The sequence below is a fragment of the Saccopteryx bilineata genome, chromosome 2 (assembly GCF_036850765.1).
Source record: "Saccopteryx bilineata isolate mSacBil1 chromosome 2, mSacBil1_pri_phased_curated, whole genome shotgun sequence".
NCBI lineage: Eukaryota > Metazoa > Chordata > Mammalia > Chiroptera > Emballonuridae > Saccopteryx > Saccopteryx bilineata.
The window spans coordinates 188,488,857-188,505,871 of NC_089491.1; the positions used below are offsets into that span (position 1 = coordinate 188,488,857).

Genomic DNA, 17,015 nt, shown 5'->3' on the forward strand with positions numbered 1-17,015 from the left:
GAGAAGTGAGAGTTATTTCTTGTAGATGTCTCGTAAAACTTCTGCATTGTTATCTCTTGGAAATAAATGATGAGGAGTTTTATGATCACTGAAATAATACTCCTTTGAGAAACAGAGAGAGATGGAAAAATTTCAAATGCTCTTACACTTTGTTAGAAAAGCAATCTGACGTTTTGTTCCACACATTGTTCCGTATCATATCACTTAGAGACTTTGATCAAAGTCTTTTTGAACATAAGCAGAATCTGTTTTTTCTCACTATATTAGTTATTTCATATACCTTCTTTTATCTTTTTATTTTTGTCAGAATACTGTGAAGATCTTTCTGTTCCCCTCTGATCCCCACTGCCAGAAGCAACAGAATTCAATCTGGAAGGGTTGGTAATCACCCTGGACCCCCAGGCATCTTCAGGAGGGCGAACTCCCCTGAACTTCAGCTCCTTCTGAAGTCCTGGTAATGATGAGTCCATTAACCATTATTTCCCTTTCTTTTTATTATTCTTTATTTGTAAAGATGTAACATTTCCATCCTATTTTTTCTTCTCTTGTCTTTTTTCCTTTCTTCTCTTTTTTCTTCTCATTTATCTCCTAAGTTTAGAAAACATAAAATTTAAGTTTCCAATAATCTTAACATTAAAGTAAAAAGTAATCTAGGCATTTATCTTCTTAAAAATTGAGATATAACTGACATGTAACATTGTATTAGGTTTAGGTGTACAACATAATATTTGGTATATTATGTATTACAAAATGATTACCACAGTAAGGGTATATATTACTATTCTTTTCATTTTTGTCAGTCTAAACAGCAGACATGATACTGTGCTGAATTTATTTTATTCCATTAATAGTGAGGCAAAAAATAATTACCATAAGTTTGTTGGATACTGGCTTCATTTTTCTTACAAATGTCCATTTATATTGAATGCCCACATTTGAAATGAGAATTATTTGTTTTATTTTTTACTGCTATATAAGAGTCCTTTACATATTAGGGATAATAATCATTGTCCATAATGGTTACAAATTGTCCACTCTACAGTCTGTCTTATAATTTTATGACCCATAGAAGTTTTAAATTGTATTTTAACTAAAAAAACTGAAACAAACTCTCCATCTTTTGATACAGATTGGAGGAAATGACATGCTCTTTTAATATTTTCCTTTATAGTTTTTGCTTCTGGTGTTATGACCATCTTAAGACCACATAAACATTTGCCTACATTTTCTTCTGGTGATTTATGGCTTGTTTTTGTTTTTTTATACTTGTAATTCATCTTGAAGCTTTGGTATGTGATGGATATAGAGATCAAACTTCCTTTTTTCTCAATTCAACTTATAAAACATTTTGAACTGGAAGGGCAAGTGCCTTCTTATGGCTTTTCATTTTCAAATATATTCTGGTACATATATTCCCACAGATGAGTATTAAGCACCTTTTGTTAAGTCCTACTGAAGTTGTGACGGCACTTTAGTAGAAAAATCCTTTAGGTTAAGGGGGGGGGGGTCCCACAACACCTTCACTATATGAGTCTTCCCTCCAAGAGCAGGACAACAATCTCCATTTATTCAGATTGTCTTTTCTATCCCTTGGCAAAACTTTGCAGTTTCCTTCACATATGCTTCCAATGCTTAGTTTAATTTTTGCACTTCTGTCTCTTTGTTGCTGTAATCTGTGGCTCTTTGCTCTGCCTCCCCCTTTGGCATTAGAGGGGAACCTTGTTACAGTAACAAGGTTCCTGTATTTTACAACTGGTCTTCTAACTAACCAGCTCTGAAAATTTTTCAGTTTCTTTGATTTTCCATGAACAGCATTTTATCATCAAAACGATTATTTTGTCTCCCCTTTTGCAAGGGTTGCACCTATGCCTTTTCCTTGCTGAATTGGCTTTGGCCAGCATTTTAAAACAACAGGAATTCACAGTGGATTTTCTTGCCTCATTCCTAACCTTCATCACAATGATCTGGCCATTTTCTGACATTTACTAATTGCATGTTTTTATAAATTTGTTTCATATCCTAGCGATATAACTATAAACATATTTTGTAATAGAATTTTATATTCCATATGCTTAAAACCTGGACAAGAGACCACGGTGGCCTGTTTGAGGACACTGGTGTCAAACTCTGGTCTGTCATCTGTCACAGAGTCAAGCAAGGTTCTGAGGGACAAACACTGAAGTAGAAATAAGGCAGCTTTCTTTTCTTTTTTATTTTTCCTACAGATTTTAGTAAACTTTTTACTTTAATAACATCATCATATAATTTCTACGTATCAAACTTGTAAGTTATAAACCTTAATAAAGTTTTAAAGTTACTATATATCATAAAAGAGGTATTTTTTAAATATCATATAAAACAATATATGAATACTTTGTGTCATACATACTTCTTAAATTTAGAATTTATAACATTAGATCTATAATTAGTTTCCAATATATACTCAGTGATTTATCATGTTTTAAAAATGAAGTACATGTGAGATAGGGCCCAAGGCAAACTGTAAGAAACAAGAGAACTGTACCATTATTTAGATTTTTAAAAATTAGTTTTTCAGCTGTGCTTTTCCTCTATTAATATAGCTTGATGTATATTCATGTACTGAAACTCAGGATTTTATCCTCTTAGCAATATTATCAAAGGAGTTTATATTTTCAGGTACATAGCTGTAATTATTAATTTTTTTTTAATAAATTTTTATTAATGGTAATGGGATGACATTAATAAATCAGGGTACATATATTCAAAGAAAACATGTCTAGGTTATTTTGTCATCAAATTATGTTGCAAACCCCTCGCCCAAAGTCAGATTGTCCTCCGCCACCCTCTATATAGTTCTCTGTGCCCCTCCCCCTCCCCCTAACTCTCTCCCTCCCTCCCTCCCATGTCCTCCCTCCCCCGCCACCCTTGGTAACCACCACACTCTTGTCCATGTCTCTTAGTCTTGTTTTTATGTTCCACCAATGTATGGAATCATGTAGTTCTTGTTTTTTTCTGATTTGCTTATTTCACTCCTTATAATGTTATCAAGATCCCACCATTTTGCTGTAAATGATCTGATGTAATCATTTCTCATGGCTGAGTAGTATTCCATAGTGTATATGTGCCACATCTTCTTTATCCAGTCTTCTATTGAAGGGCTTTTTGGTTGTTTCCATGTCTTGGCCACTGTGAACAGTGCTGCAATGAACATGGGGTTACATGTGTCTTCACGTATCAATGTTTCTGAGGTTTTGGGGTATATACCCAGTAGAGGGATTGCTGGGTCATAAGGTAGTTCTATTTGCAGTTTTTTGAGGAACCACCATACTTTCCTCCATAATGGTTGTACTACTTTACAGTCCCACCAACAGTGAATGAGGGTTCCTTTTTCTCCACAGCCTCTCCAACATTTGCTATTACCCGTCTTGTTGATAATAGCTAATCTAACAGGAGTGAGGTGGTATCTCATTGTAGTTTTGATTTGCATTTCTCTAATAACTAATGAAGCTGAGCATCTTTTCATATATCTGTTGGCCATTTGTATCTCTTCCTGGGAGAAGTGTCTGTTCATGCCCTCTTCCCATTTTTTTATTGGATTGTTTGTTTGTTTGTTGTTGAGTTTTATGAGTTCTTTGTAAATTTTGGATATTAGGCCCTTATCTGAGCTGTCGTTTGAAAATATCAGTTGCCATATAGTTGGCTGTCTGTTTATTTTGATATCAGTTTCTCTTGCTGAGCAAAAACTTTTAATTCTGATGTATTCCCATTCATTTATCTTTGCCTTCACTTCTCTTGCCATTGGAGTCAAGTTCATAAAATGTTCTTTAAAACCCAGGTCCATGATTTTAGTACCTATGTCTTCTTCTATGTACTTTATTGTTTCAGGTCTTATATTTAGGTCTTTGATCCATTTTGAATTAATTTTAGTACACGGGGACAGGCTGTAGTCGAGTTTCATTCTTTTGCATGTGGCTTTCCAGTTTTCCCAACACCATTTGTTGAAGAGGCTTTCTTTTCTCCATTGTGTGTTGTTGGCCCCTTTATCAAAGATTATTTGACCATATATATGTGGTTTTATTTCTGGGCTTTCTATTCTGTTCCATTGGTCTGAGTGTCTATTTTTCTGCCAATACCATGCTGTTTTGATTATCGTGGCCCTATAATATAGTTTAAAGTCAGGTATTGTAATGCCCCCAGCTTCTTTCTTTTTCCTTAGGATTGTTTTGGCTATTCGGGGCTTTTTATAGTTCCATATAAATCTGATGATTTTTTGTTCCATTTCTTTAAAAAATCTCATAGGGATTTTGATGGGAATTGCATTAAATTTGTATATTGCTTTGGGTAATATGGCCATTTTGATTATATTTATTCTTCCTATCCAAGAACAAGGAATATTTTTCCATCTCATTGTATCTTTTTCGATTTCCCTTAACAATGCTTTGTAATTTTCATTATATAGGTCCTTTACGTTCTTTGTTATGTTTATTCCTAGGTATTTTTTTGTTGTTGTTGCAATCGTGAAGGGGATTATTTTTTTGAGTTCGTTTTCTAATATTTCATTGTTGGCATATAGAAAGGCTATGGACTTTTGTATGTTAATTTTGTATCCTGCGACCTTACTGTATTGGTTTATTGTTTCTAATAATCTTTTTGTGGAGTCCTTCGGGTTTTCGATGTATAGGATCATATCATCAGCAAAAAGTGATAGCTTTACTTCTTCTTTTCCGATATGGATGCCTTTTATTTCTTTGTCTTGTCTGATTGCTCTGGCCAGAACTTCTAGCACCACGTTGAATAAGAGTGGAGAGAGTGGACAACCCTGTCCTGTTCCTGATTTAAGGTAGAAAGTCCTCAGTTTTATGCCATTTAATAGGATGTTGGCTGATGGTTTATCATATATGGCCTTTATCATGTTGAGATATTTTCCTTCTATACCCATTTTGTTGAGAGTCTTAAACATAAAATTGTGTTGTATTTTATCAAAAGCCTTTTCTGCATCTATTGATAAGATCATGTGGTTTTTGTTCTTTGTTTTGTTGATATGGTGTATTACGTTAACCGTTTTGCGTATGTTGAACCATCCTTGAGATTCTGGGATGAATCCCACTTGATCATGATGTATTATTTTTTTAATATGTTGTTGTATTCGGTTTGCCAGTATTTTGTTTAGTATTTTAGCATCTGTATTCATTAGAGATATTGGTCTGTAGTTTTCTTTCTTTGTGCCATCCTTGCCAGGTTTTGGTATGAGGGTTATGTTGGCCTCATAAAATGTGTTTGGAAGTATTGCTTCTTCTTCAATTTTTTGGAAGACTTTGAGTAGAATAGGAACCAAGTCTTCTTTGAATGTTTGATAGAATTCACTAGTATAACCGTCTGGGCCTGGACTTTTATTTTTGGGGAGATTTTTAATAGTTTTTTCTATTTCCTCCCTGCTGATTGGTCTGTTTAGGCTTTCTGCTTCTTCATGACTCAGTCTAGGAAGGTTGTATTGTTCTAGGAATTTATCCATTTCTTCTAGATTGTTGTATTTGGTGGCATATAATTTTTCATAGTATTCTACAATAATTCTTTGTATTTCTATGATGTCTGTGGTGATCTCTCCTCTTTCATTTTGGATTTTATTTATTTGAGTCCTGTGTCTTTTTTCCTTGGTGAGTCTTGCCAAGGGTTTGTCAATTTTGTTGATCTTTTCAAAGAACCAGCTCCTTGTTTTATTGATTTTTTCTATAGTTTTTCTGTTCTCTATTTCATTTATTTCTGCTCTGATTTTTATTATCTCCTTTCTTCGGCTGGTTTTGGGTTGTCTTTGTTCTTCTTTTTCTAGTTCCTTAAGGTGTGAAGTTAAGTGGTTTACTTCGGCTCTCTCTTGTTTGTTCATATAGGCCTGAAGTGAAATGAACTTTCCTCTTATTACTGCTTTTGCTGCATCCCAGAGATTCTGATATGTCGTATTTTCATTTTCATTTGTCTGTATATATCTTTTGATTTCTGCGCTTATTTCTTCTTTGACCCATTCATTTTTTAGAAGTATGTTGTTTAGTTTCCACATTTTTGTGGGTTTTTCCCCCTCTTTTTTGCAGTTGAATTCTAGTTTCAAGGCTTTATGATCAGAAAATATGCTTGGTACAATTTCAATTTTTCTAAATTTGCTGATATTGTCTTTGTGGCCCAACATATGGTCAATTCTTGAGAATGTTCCATGTACACTAGAGAAAAATGTATACTCTGTCACTTTGGGATGAAGTGTCCTGTAGATGTCTATCATATCCAGGTGTTCTAGTATTTCGTTTAAGGCCACTATATCTTTATTGATTCTCTGTTTGGATGACCGATCTGGAGCCGTCAGCGGTGTATTGAGGTCTCCAAATATGATTGTATTTTTGTTAGTTTTTGTTTTAAGGTCAATAAGTAGCTGTCTTATATATTTTGGTGCTCTTTGGTTTGGTGCATATATATTAAGGATTGTTATGTCTTCTTGATTCAACTTCCCCTTAATCATTATGAAATGACCATTTTTGTCTCTGAGTACTTTTTCTGTCTTGTAGTCAGCATTATTAGATATGAGTATTGCTACGCCTGCTTTTTTTTGGGTGTTGTTTGCTTGGAGTATTGTTTTCCAGCCTTTCACTTTGAATTTGTTTTTATCCTTGTTGCTTAGATGTGTTTCTTGTAGGCAGCATATAGTTGGATTTTCTTTTTTAATCCATTCTGCTACTCTGTGTCTTTTTATTGGTAAGTTTAATCCATTTACATTTAGTGTAATTATTGACACTTGTGGGTTCCCTACTGCCATTTTATAAATTGCTTTCTGTTAGTTTTGTATCTAGTTTGATTCTTCTCTTTTGTTTTTCTATCATTTGTTTTTGTTTGTTTGTGTTCCATACTTCTTTCCTCTGTTGCTACCTTTTTTAAGTCAAGTGTTTTTGTGGTGGTTTTTTTAAGGGTGATTACCATTAAGTAATGAAAAGGGTACCTACCATATTCATTGTAGTACCCTATCTTATAAGTATTTCTGCACTTCATCATCCTTTGCTACTGTTAATCTCCATCCTCTCCCCCCTTTTTTTCCTTTGTTGTCACAGTTTAAGTTTGGTTTTATTGTGTTCTTGGTGGAGCTGTTACTTGTGGTGTTGTTTTCTTTTGTTCTTTGAATCTGGTTGGAAAACCCCCCTTAGTATTTCCTGGAGTGGGGGCTTTCTGTTGATAAATTCTCTCATCTTTTCTGTATTTGTGAATGTTTTTATATCTCCTTCATACTTGAAGGATAGCTTTGATGGGTATAGTATTCTTGGCTGAAAGTTCCTCTCTTTCAGGGCTTTAAATATTGGGGTCCACTCTCTTCTAGCTTGTAGAGTTTCTGCTGAGAAATCTGATGATAATCTAATAGGCCTTCCTTTATATGTTGTACTCTTCTTTTCCCTGGCTGCCTTGAGAATTTTTTCTTTGTCATTGGTTTGTGTCATCTTTATTATGATGTGCCTTGGAGTGGGTTTGTTGGGGTTAAGAAAACTTGGTGTTCTGTTTGCTTCTTGAATTTGAGGCTTTAGTTCCTTCCACAGGCTTGGGAAGTTCTCGTCTATTATTTGTTTGAGTATATTCTCCATTCCATTTTCTTTCTCTTCTCCCTCTGATATACCTATTATTCTTATGTTATTCTTTCTGATGGAGTCAGACAATTCCTGTAGGGCTTTCTAGTTTTTTATTATTTTTGAGTCTCTTTCTTCTTCTCTCTGTTGTGCCTCAAGTTGTTTGTCTTCTATTTCACTAATCCTATCTTCAATCTGGGCTGTTCTGTTAGCTAAGCTTGTTACCTCGTTTTTCAGCTCGTGAATTGAGTTTTTCATTTCTGTTTGATTTGTTTTTATAGTTTCAATTTCCTTGGTAATATATTCTTTGTGTTCATTGAGTTGTTTTCTGATCTCCCTATATTTCCTTTCTTTGTTTTCTTGTATATCTCTGAGTATTTTTAAGATTTCTATTTTAAATTCTCTGTCATTTAGCTCCAAGGCTTCCAATATGTTAAGTCTTTTCTCCATAGATTTTTCCACATCTATTTGTGTTACCTCTCTTTCTTTTGTATCCATAATATTCGATTTCCTCTTTCTTATCGGCATCTGAGGGTGGTCTTATTGATAGCAGTAATTAGAATTAATAAAGAGTAAAAAGAAAAAAAAAAGGGTAAAACACCCCACAAAAAAAAACAGTAATAATTTATTATTTCCCCCTTTTTTTCTCTCTTCTCTTTTCCTCCTCTCCCCTCCTCAGGGAAATATTGTGCCTATAATGGAGGGCCTGATTTGGGGTGAAGAGTTCAAGGGGCAAAAAAAAGGGAGTAGGGACCTACTAAATGCAAAAAAAAAAAAAAAAAAGGAAGAAAATCTTAGACAAGCATAAGATGATTTGCTTGTAAGTGATGGTCAACTAAGAGATATAATGAGAGGGATAAGAGGGAATCAGAAAAAAGGACCAAAAAAGAATAATAAAGAAGAAAAAATAAAAATAATAAGTAAAAATCTGTTGTATTATGTGGAGTGAAGACTAAATACAATGGAGACCTTGGGTTGGGAGGACCCAAAATGCCACAAAAATAAACAAAAAGAGAAAAAATAAATAAAAACAAAAGCAAAAAAGAGAAATAAAGCCAAAAAAAAGCCTTGAGTCCCAAATTAACTAATTTGTTCGTGATTGAGGATTATATGGGAGGAAAGTAAAATGAGAAAAGAAAAAACGAATAGAAAGGAAAAAATAAGAAAAAGAGAAAAACGAAGGAAGAAATAAAATAGGAGGAGAAAAAAACAAAATAAAGCAAGACAAAAAAAACAAAAAAACAAAAGAGGAGAGAGTGAGAGTTAAGTGTTTTGGAGTATAACCTTAAAGGAGGGTGAGGATGAAGAAGAAAAATAAAATGCAACACTCATGGGTAGTGTAGTTCAAGAAAGGGGAAGCATAAGATGGGAAGAGAATAGAAGGACCGAGGCGGAGGAAATAAAGGCAAAAAGATAGAAGAAACAAACAACAACAACAACAACAACAAAAAATTAGTGGATCAAGTTGTAAAGTCTGTGGGTTTTTCTTGATTTTGAGAGGTTAACTTCTTCCTTTTTCTTTTCTCTCCCTCTTCCTAGTCGGTGACTCTGTACCCCAGGCTCTGCCCCTGTGTCACTCTTAGGTAGGGATTTGCAGTTGATGGGATTCTATGGCAATGTCATATAATTGGCTTTAGTCTTGCTGGAAGTAAAGGCTTGTTGGCGTTTGCAGGGTCCAACGATGAGAGAGTTTGCTTTCCTGGATTCTCTCTCCTAGTCCCCCCTTTCTGAATTAGCAGCCTGGTGATCCAGCTATAAGGCTGCAACTGCTTCTGCCTGGGGAGTAAGAGGCTCAAAGAGCTGGGAAATCCCCACTCTATCCTCACTCAGTGCAAGGCTTTGGGAAAGGCTCTGACAGTCAGGGCCTCCAGTGTAATCAGGCGGGGGTGGGAGTCAATTGTTGTCAAGGTGACTGTTCAGCGCCTATCATTTAGTTGGACCTCTCAACCCAGGCTTTCCACACTTTGTAGCCTGTTTTTGCAGGGAAGAAGAGGCACTAGTCTCTGCTTACGACTAGTGTAGTATAGACCTTATTATCTGCCAAGTCCTTCTTATTAGCGTTTATCCCTGAATATGGAGGCTCTATCAATCAGAAGTTGCCCCCGCCCCTTTAGCGAGAGGCACTAAAAAATATCACGCCTCTTGTCTTGGATCGCTGAACTGAGAGAGATCTTATCAATTAGAACCGAGGGTGCGCAGATTTTATGGGTTAAGCTAATTTCAGTGATTGGGTCGCAGCTGTGCTTCTGAAGGTATTTTAGGCTGCCTGCGCGCACCCCTCCCTCAACGCTTGATTGTTAGCTTGAATGGCTGGGTGAGGTGCCCCGCCCACGGAGAGAATCTCCCAAGCCTCTCCCGCTCGCCCCGCCGCTGGCGGCTGGACCGCACCAGGCGCAGGATAATGGAGCCCCCTGGGTGTGCGGGCCAGCAGGGCGCCCTGGGCGTGTGGAATGCCCAAGGCACGCGTGAATGTGGCGCTCTGGGCACCGGTGGCCGGCGACCCCCACTCGCAGTGTGCGGGCCGCTGGGAACGTCAGCAGTGCTCAACCGGACCGGGCGCGCGCGCGGCGGCTCGTGGCGGCCACTCACGGTGGCAGTTCGCGGCGGCCGCTCGCGGCGGGGGCTCGCGGCAGCTCGAGGTTCCAAGTATATGGGCTGACTCACCGCAGGCGCACTCCCTCGCAGCTTGAATGAGCGTCGCTGCTGCGGTAGCTTCCTCCACACCCTCGTCTCTCAGATTCAAGTGATAACAGTCCTTTTGCTTTCAGTTTGTGTGGAACTCCGGAATGCTCCGAGGATAAATTTTTCTGTTTCTAGTTGATAAATTTGTTGTGATTTAGGGGAGAGCTGTCGGACGCGCTTCTCACGGCGCCATTTCCGTGACGTCACTCAATTATTAATTTTATTGACAACCACCTTTAGACAGCATAATTTGTAGGCCCTCCAGTTGTGATAAAAGAAGAACACCTGGGAAATAAAAGGAGCCTTTCCTTCCTGTCTCTGAATGAAAATGTAAGAAGCAGCAAATTTGCGTTTGAGGCCCTGGAGCCTCCTGGGAACGTTCTGCTCTGGATCCTTGGGACCAGGGACACAAGAGATATAGAAAGCACTTCAGAAACCATGGTCCCATCCCCCATTTGAGAGACAGGGCACTGGATACCCACAGAGGTCATGTGATGTGTCCAAGGGGATAGCCAGGTCAGTTTCTAAATCTGTTTCATTCCACCTCACTGCCTCTCTTGAGGTCTCTGAGGAGCTCAGGGTCTCGCCAGTTCCTGTGCTCATACACGACACGCACACCTCCACCTTCTCTAGTCCCCAAGGAGCTCTAAGTGGTACCTGCACACTGCTGAAAGGCTCTGTGTGTTTGCGGGCGGCAGCTGAACTCCACTTCCCACAGACGCTCAGCAAAAGGGCCAGGACAGGAAACTGAGATTCTAGTAGCTGCCAGTTTATGTTGTGAGGCCTCGACCATGGAACCTCCTCATCCTGAGACTCAGGCTACACATGGAACAAGTGACCTTTATCCTATAAACCCGGAGTGACCTGTAGTGACTTTCCCCTGGTGTGTCACAGGATGAGGACATTCCACCTTTGCTCTAGCCCCCGCTCCTCACTAACTCCCCTGGCATGCTGATAAAAGTCATCTTCTCCTTCTGACTTCCCCTCATCCTCTGGGGGGTGACCGTGATCACCAGGGTGATGGCTAAGGTGCCAGCAGGGACAGTCGAGGCCTCTGTGATATTGAACAAGGCTCCGGAAGGAAGAGACAGAGAAAGGCTTGTGAAGGTGCCGGCATGGCACAGGAAGGTACCCCAGGAAGGCAAAGAACTGTGCACAGGAACTCACACTTCCTGGACCAGCAGCCAGCCTCAGCAGTGAGCACACCTTTTCCCAACTGGGATGGAACGAGCAAGACAGGGCCGTCTCTTCTGGACTTTCAGGGCCACTGGTGGATAGGAACTAATAGCACCTGCTCAAAACAACACCTGCTCCTTGATCTCCAGTGTAATCAGCATATTTATGCAGCGACACTGTTTGACAGGGTCTGTCCAGGCTCATTTGCCTTCACTCATAAACATGACCAATGCCAACAGAAGTCCCCTCTGTCGGCACAAACTTTCAAGGCACACAGACTGAAAGTGCCCTAGAGGAGCCAGCATTAGTCTTTCCTAATCAAAGGGGTCAGAGTAAATGGGTGTTGACAGTTGACAGCTGAGGCTGTCTGTTATGTCCACTTCCTGCCACACAGTTTTTAATAAAGTGTGTGAGAAAAAAGATTCAAGCCTCAGATTTCTGTCACAGTAGCCTTAGTGGGAGAGTCTCAGGTGGCCACTTTCCTGCTGCCAATGCCAAGTTCAGGAGTGCACACGCCGCTGTTCAATGGTATTCAAACCCCAGCTGGAGAATCTATTTCACTGAAATCACCAAAGCCGCCCGAATTGTCTCATGTACAACCTGCATGCATTCAACTATGTAACAACATTCAATGAAATGTCAAATTAGTGTCCAAAAGTTACCACTCTCGCCAGACAGAATTTTTTATGTCTGTTGGTTGAATAGACTCATACTATTATAATAGCAGGTATAGCATTAATGGAACCTAGATATACTTAATTACAAAGTCTATTTTTCATTTCAGCTGGTGGGACTCATTCGCAGACAAAAGTCTGTTTTACTTCCTTGGGACTGGGTATTTCTCTCGTCTTGTCTTCTTTTCAATACAGGCTACTCTCGTTCAGGAATGTACAACACAAAGTGCCCAAAGTTATTTAATAGTTCTAGTGTCTGCAGAGCTAATTCTCAGAGTAAAATTTGCATTTCAAAGAAATAAAATTTTCTTTTACCTAGAAGCATCCATTTAAAATTGTTCTCTGGCCCTGGCCTGTTGGCTTGGTGGTAGAGCATTGAACCGGCATGTGGAAGTCATGGGTTTGATTCCCGGTCAGGGCACACAGGAGAAGCACCCATCTGCTTCTGCACCCCTCTTCTCCCTCCTTCTTTCTCTCTTTATCTCTCTCTCTTTCCCTCCCATAGCCATGGCTCAAGTGGTTTGAGTGAGTTGGCCCGGGGCACTGAGGATAGCTTCATGGCCTCCCCTCAGGCACTAAAATAGCTCAATTGCTGAGCAATGGAACAACAACCCCAGATGGGCACAGTATTGCCTGGTAGGGGGCTTGCCTTGTGGATCCCAGTCTGGTTGGGATGCATGTCGGAGTCTATCTCTCTGCCACCAGGCATCTCACTTAATTAAAAAAAAATGTTATGTGACTGGCTGAATAATATGTCATCAATGGTCTGGCGTTTCCCTGAATTTAAAATACAAATGTCTGCATCTCAAAAGATCCTAGGGATGACTTTAATCTTGACCTTGGGCTTTCACTTCAGCTCTCACTGTGCCCCTACCTGGGATGGGGGTGGGAGTGTTGTTCATGGCAGGAGACAGGCTGAATCAGAAGAAAGCAAAGCAAATGGAGTACTGATGGTTCTCTATCCCCTTCTCAGCTATTTCCCATAATAGACAGGTTAACATCTGTACCTTACTTCCCTTGCTGTCCTTCCTTACCCTATCCTCCATCTTTCCTTGTATTTTACATATTTCTTCTGGTTTCGATATTGTCCAACTTTGTCTAGACAGAGTAAAACTAAGCCATTATATTTATATTCTGTAAAGATACCTTAAAAAATAGTTAAATGGCATGGACTCTGCTGTTCTTGTACCTGAGGATAATACTCTCTACAAAAGGTTTATTCCACCTCCTATGACCTAGTCTGATAACCAATGGTAGGAACTTACTAAACACCAGTCAGGATGACAGACAACATCTGTGGTTTTAGAAAGACTCCCTACGTCACGGAAATGGCGCCGTGAGAAGCGCGTCCGAAGGCTCTCCCCTAAATCACAACAAATTTATCAACTAGAAACAGAAAAATTTATCCTCGGAGCATTCCGGAGTTCCACACAAACTGAAAGCAAAAGGACTGTTATCACTTGAATCTGAGAGACGAGGGTGTGGAGGAAGCTACCGCAGCGACGCTCATTCAAGCCGCCAGGGAGTGCGCCTGCGGTGAGTCAGCCCATATACTTGGGAACCGCAAGCCACGGCGAGCCGCCGCGAACCCCCGCGAACCGCCACCGGCACCGCGAGCGGCCGCCACGACCCGCCGCGCGCGCGCCCGGTCCGGTTGAGCACTGCTGACGTTCCCAGCGGCCCGCACACTGCGAGTGGGGGTCGCCGGCCACCGGTGCCCGGAGCGCCACATTCGCGCGCGTGCCTTGGGCATTCCACGCGCCCAGGGAGCCCTACTGGCCCGCACACCCAGGGGGCTCCATTATCCTGCGCCTGGTGCGGTCCAGCCGCCAGCGGCGGGGCGAGCGGGAGAGGCTTGGGAGATTCTCTCCGTGGGCGGGGCACCTCACCCAGCCATTCAAGCTAACAATCAAGCGTTGGGGGAGGGGCGCGCGCAGGCAGCCTAAAACACCTTCAGAAACACAGCTGCGACCCAATCACTGAAATTAGCTTAACCCATAAAATCTGCGCACCCTCGGTTCTAATTGATAAGATCTCTCTCAGTTCAGCGATCCAAGACAAGAGGCGTGATATTTTTTAGTGCCTCTCGCTAAAGGGGCGGGGGCAACTTCTGATTGATAGAGCCTCCATATTCAGGGATAAACGCTAACAAGAAGGACTTGGCAGATAATAAGGTCTATACTACACTAGTCATAAGCAGAGACTAGTGCCTCTTCTTCCCTGCAAAAACAGGCTACAAAGTGTGGAAAGCCTGGGTTGAGAGGTCCAACTAAATGATAGGCGCTGAACAGTCACCTTGACAACAATTGACTCCCACCCCCGCCTGATTACACTGGAGGCCCTGACTGTCAGAGCCTTTCCCAAAGCCTTGCACTGAGTGGGGATAGAGTGGGGATTTCCCAGCTCTTTGAGCCTCTTACTCCCCAGGCAGAAGCAGTTGCAGCCTTATAGCTGGATCACCAGGCTGCTAATTCAGAAAGGGGGGACTAGGAGAGAGAATCCAGGAAAGCAAACTCTCTCATCGTTGGACCCTGCAAACGCCAACAAGCCTTTACTTCCAGCAAGACTAAAGCCAATTATATGACATAGCCATAGAATCCCATCAACTGCAAATCCCTACCTAAGAGTGACACAGGGGCAGAGCCTGGGGTACAGAGGCACCGACTAGGAAGAGGGAGAGAAAAGAAAAAGGAAGAAGTTAACCTCTCAAAATCAAGAAAAACCCACAGACTTTACAACTTGATCCACTAATTTTTTGTTGTTGTTGTTGTTGTTGTTTGTTTCTTCTATCTTTTTGCCTTTATTTCCTCCACCTCGGTCCTTCTATTCTCTTCCCATCTTATGCTTCCCCTTTCTTGAACTACACTACCCATGAGTGTTGCATTTTATTTTTCTTCTTCATCCTCACCCTCCTTTAAGGTTATACTCCAAAACACTTAACTCTCACTCTCTCTTCTTTTGTTTTTTTTTTGTCTTGCTTTATTTTGTTTTTTTCTCCTCCTATTTTATTTCTTCCTTCGTATTTCTCTTTTTCTTATTTTTTCCTTTCTATTCGTTTTTTCTTTTCTCATTTTACTTTCCTCCCATATAATCCTCAATCACGAACAAATTAGTTAATTTGGGACTTAAGGCTTTTTTTTGGATTTATTTCTCTTTTTTGCTTTTGTTTTTATTTTTTTTTCTCTTGTTTGTTTATTTTTGTGGCATTTTGGGTCCTCCCAACCCAAGGTCTCCATTGTATTTAGTCTTCGCTCCACTTAATACAACAGATTTTTACTTATTATTTTTATTTATCTTCTTTATTATTCTTTTCTGGTCCTTTTTTCTGGTTCCCTCTTATCCCTCTCATTATATCTCTTAGTTGACCATCACTTACAAGCAAATCATCTTATGCTTGTCTAAGATTTTCTTCCTTTTTTTTTTTTTTTTTTTTGCATTTAGTAGGTCCCTACTCCCTTTTTTTGCCCTTTGAACTCTTCACCCCAAATCAGGCCCTCCATTATAGGCACGATATTTCCCTGAGGAGGGGAGAGGAGGAAAAGAGAAGAGAGAAAAAAAGGGGGAAATAATAAATTATTACTGTTTTTTTTTGTGGGGTGTTTAACCCTTTTTTTTTTTTCTTTTTTTTTTTTTTTTTCTTTTTACTCTTTATTAATTCTAATTAGTGCTATCAATAAGACTACCCTGAGATGCCGATAAGAAAGAGGAAATCGAATATTATGGATACAAAAGAAAGAGAGGTAACACAAATAGATGTGGAAAAATCTATGGAGAAAAGACTTAACATATTGGAAGCCTTGGAGCTAAATGACAGAGAATTTAAAATAGAAATCTTAAAAATACTCAGAAATATACAAGAAAACACAGAAAGGCAATATAGGGAGATCAGAAAACAACTCAATGAACACAAAGAATATATTACCAAGGAAATTGAAACTATAAAAACAAATCAAACAGAAATGAAAAACTCAATTCACGAGCTGAAAAACGAGGTAACAAGCTTAGCTAACAGAACAGCCCAGATTGAAGATAGGATTAGTGGAATAGAAGACAAACAACTTGAGGCAAAACAGAGAGAAGAAGAAAGAGACTCAAAAATAATAAAAAATGAGAAAGCTCTACAGGAATTGTCTGACTCCATCAGAAAGAATAACATAAGAATAATAGGTATATCAGAGGGAGAAGAGAAAGAAAATGGAATGGAGAATATACTCAAACAAATAATAGACGAGAACTTCCCAAGCCTGTGGAAGGAACTAAAGCCTCAAATTCAAGAAGCAAACAGAACACCAAGTTTTCTTAACCCCAACAAACCCACTCCAAGGCACATCATAATAAAGATGACACAAACCAATGACAAAGAAAAAATTCTCAAGGCAGCCAGGGAAAAGAAGAGTACAACATATAAAGGAAGGCCTATTAGATTATCATCAGATTTCTCAGCAGAAACTCTACAAGCTAGAAGAGAGTGGACCCCAATATTTAAAGCCCTGAAAGAGAGGAACTTTCAGCCAAGAATACTATACCCATCAAAGCTATCCTTAAAGTATGAAGGAGATATAAAAACATTCACAAATACAGAAAAGATGAGAGAATTTATCAACAGAAAGCCCCCACTCCAGGAAATACTAAGGGGGGTTTTCCAAGCAGATTCAAAGAACAAAAGAAAACAACACCACAAGTAACAGCTCCACCAAGAACACAATAAAACCAAACTTAAACTGTGACAACAAAGGAAAAAAAGGGGGGAGAGGATGGAGATTAACAGTAGCAAAGGATGATGAAGTGCAGAAATACTTATAAGATAGGGTACTACAATGAATATGGTAGGTACCCTTTTCATTACTTAATGGTAACCACCCTTAAAAAAACCACAACAAAAACACTTGACTTAAAAAAGGTAGCAACAAAG

The 17,015-nt window shown here is 39.6% G+C and overlaps 1 protein-coding gene across 3 annotated transcripts in view; it reads right to left on the reverse strand.

Moving 5' to 3' along the window:
* Positions 1-17,015, reverse strand: part of MTUS2 (microtubule associated scaffold protein 2) — an 829,118-nt gene that overhangs the window by 465,598 nt on the left and 346,505 nt on the right. The gene's annotated exons all lie outside the window — the stretch shown is intronic.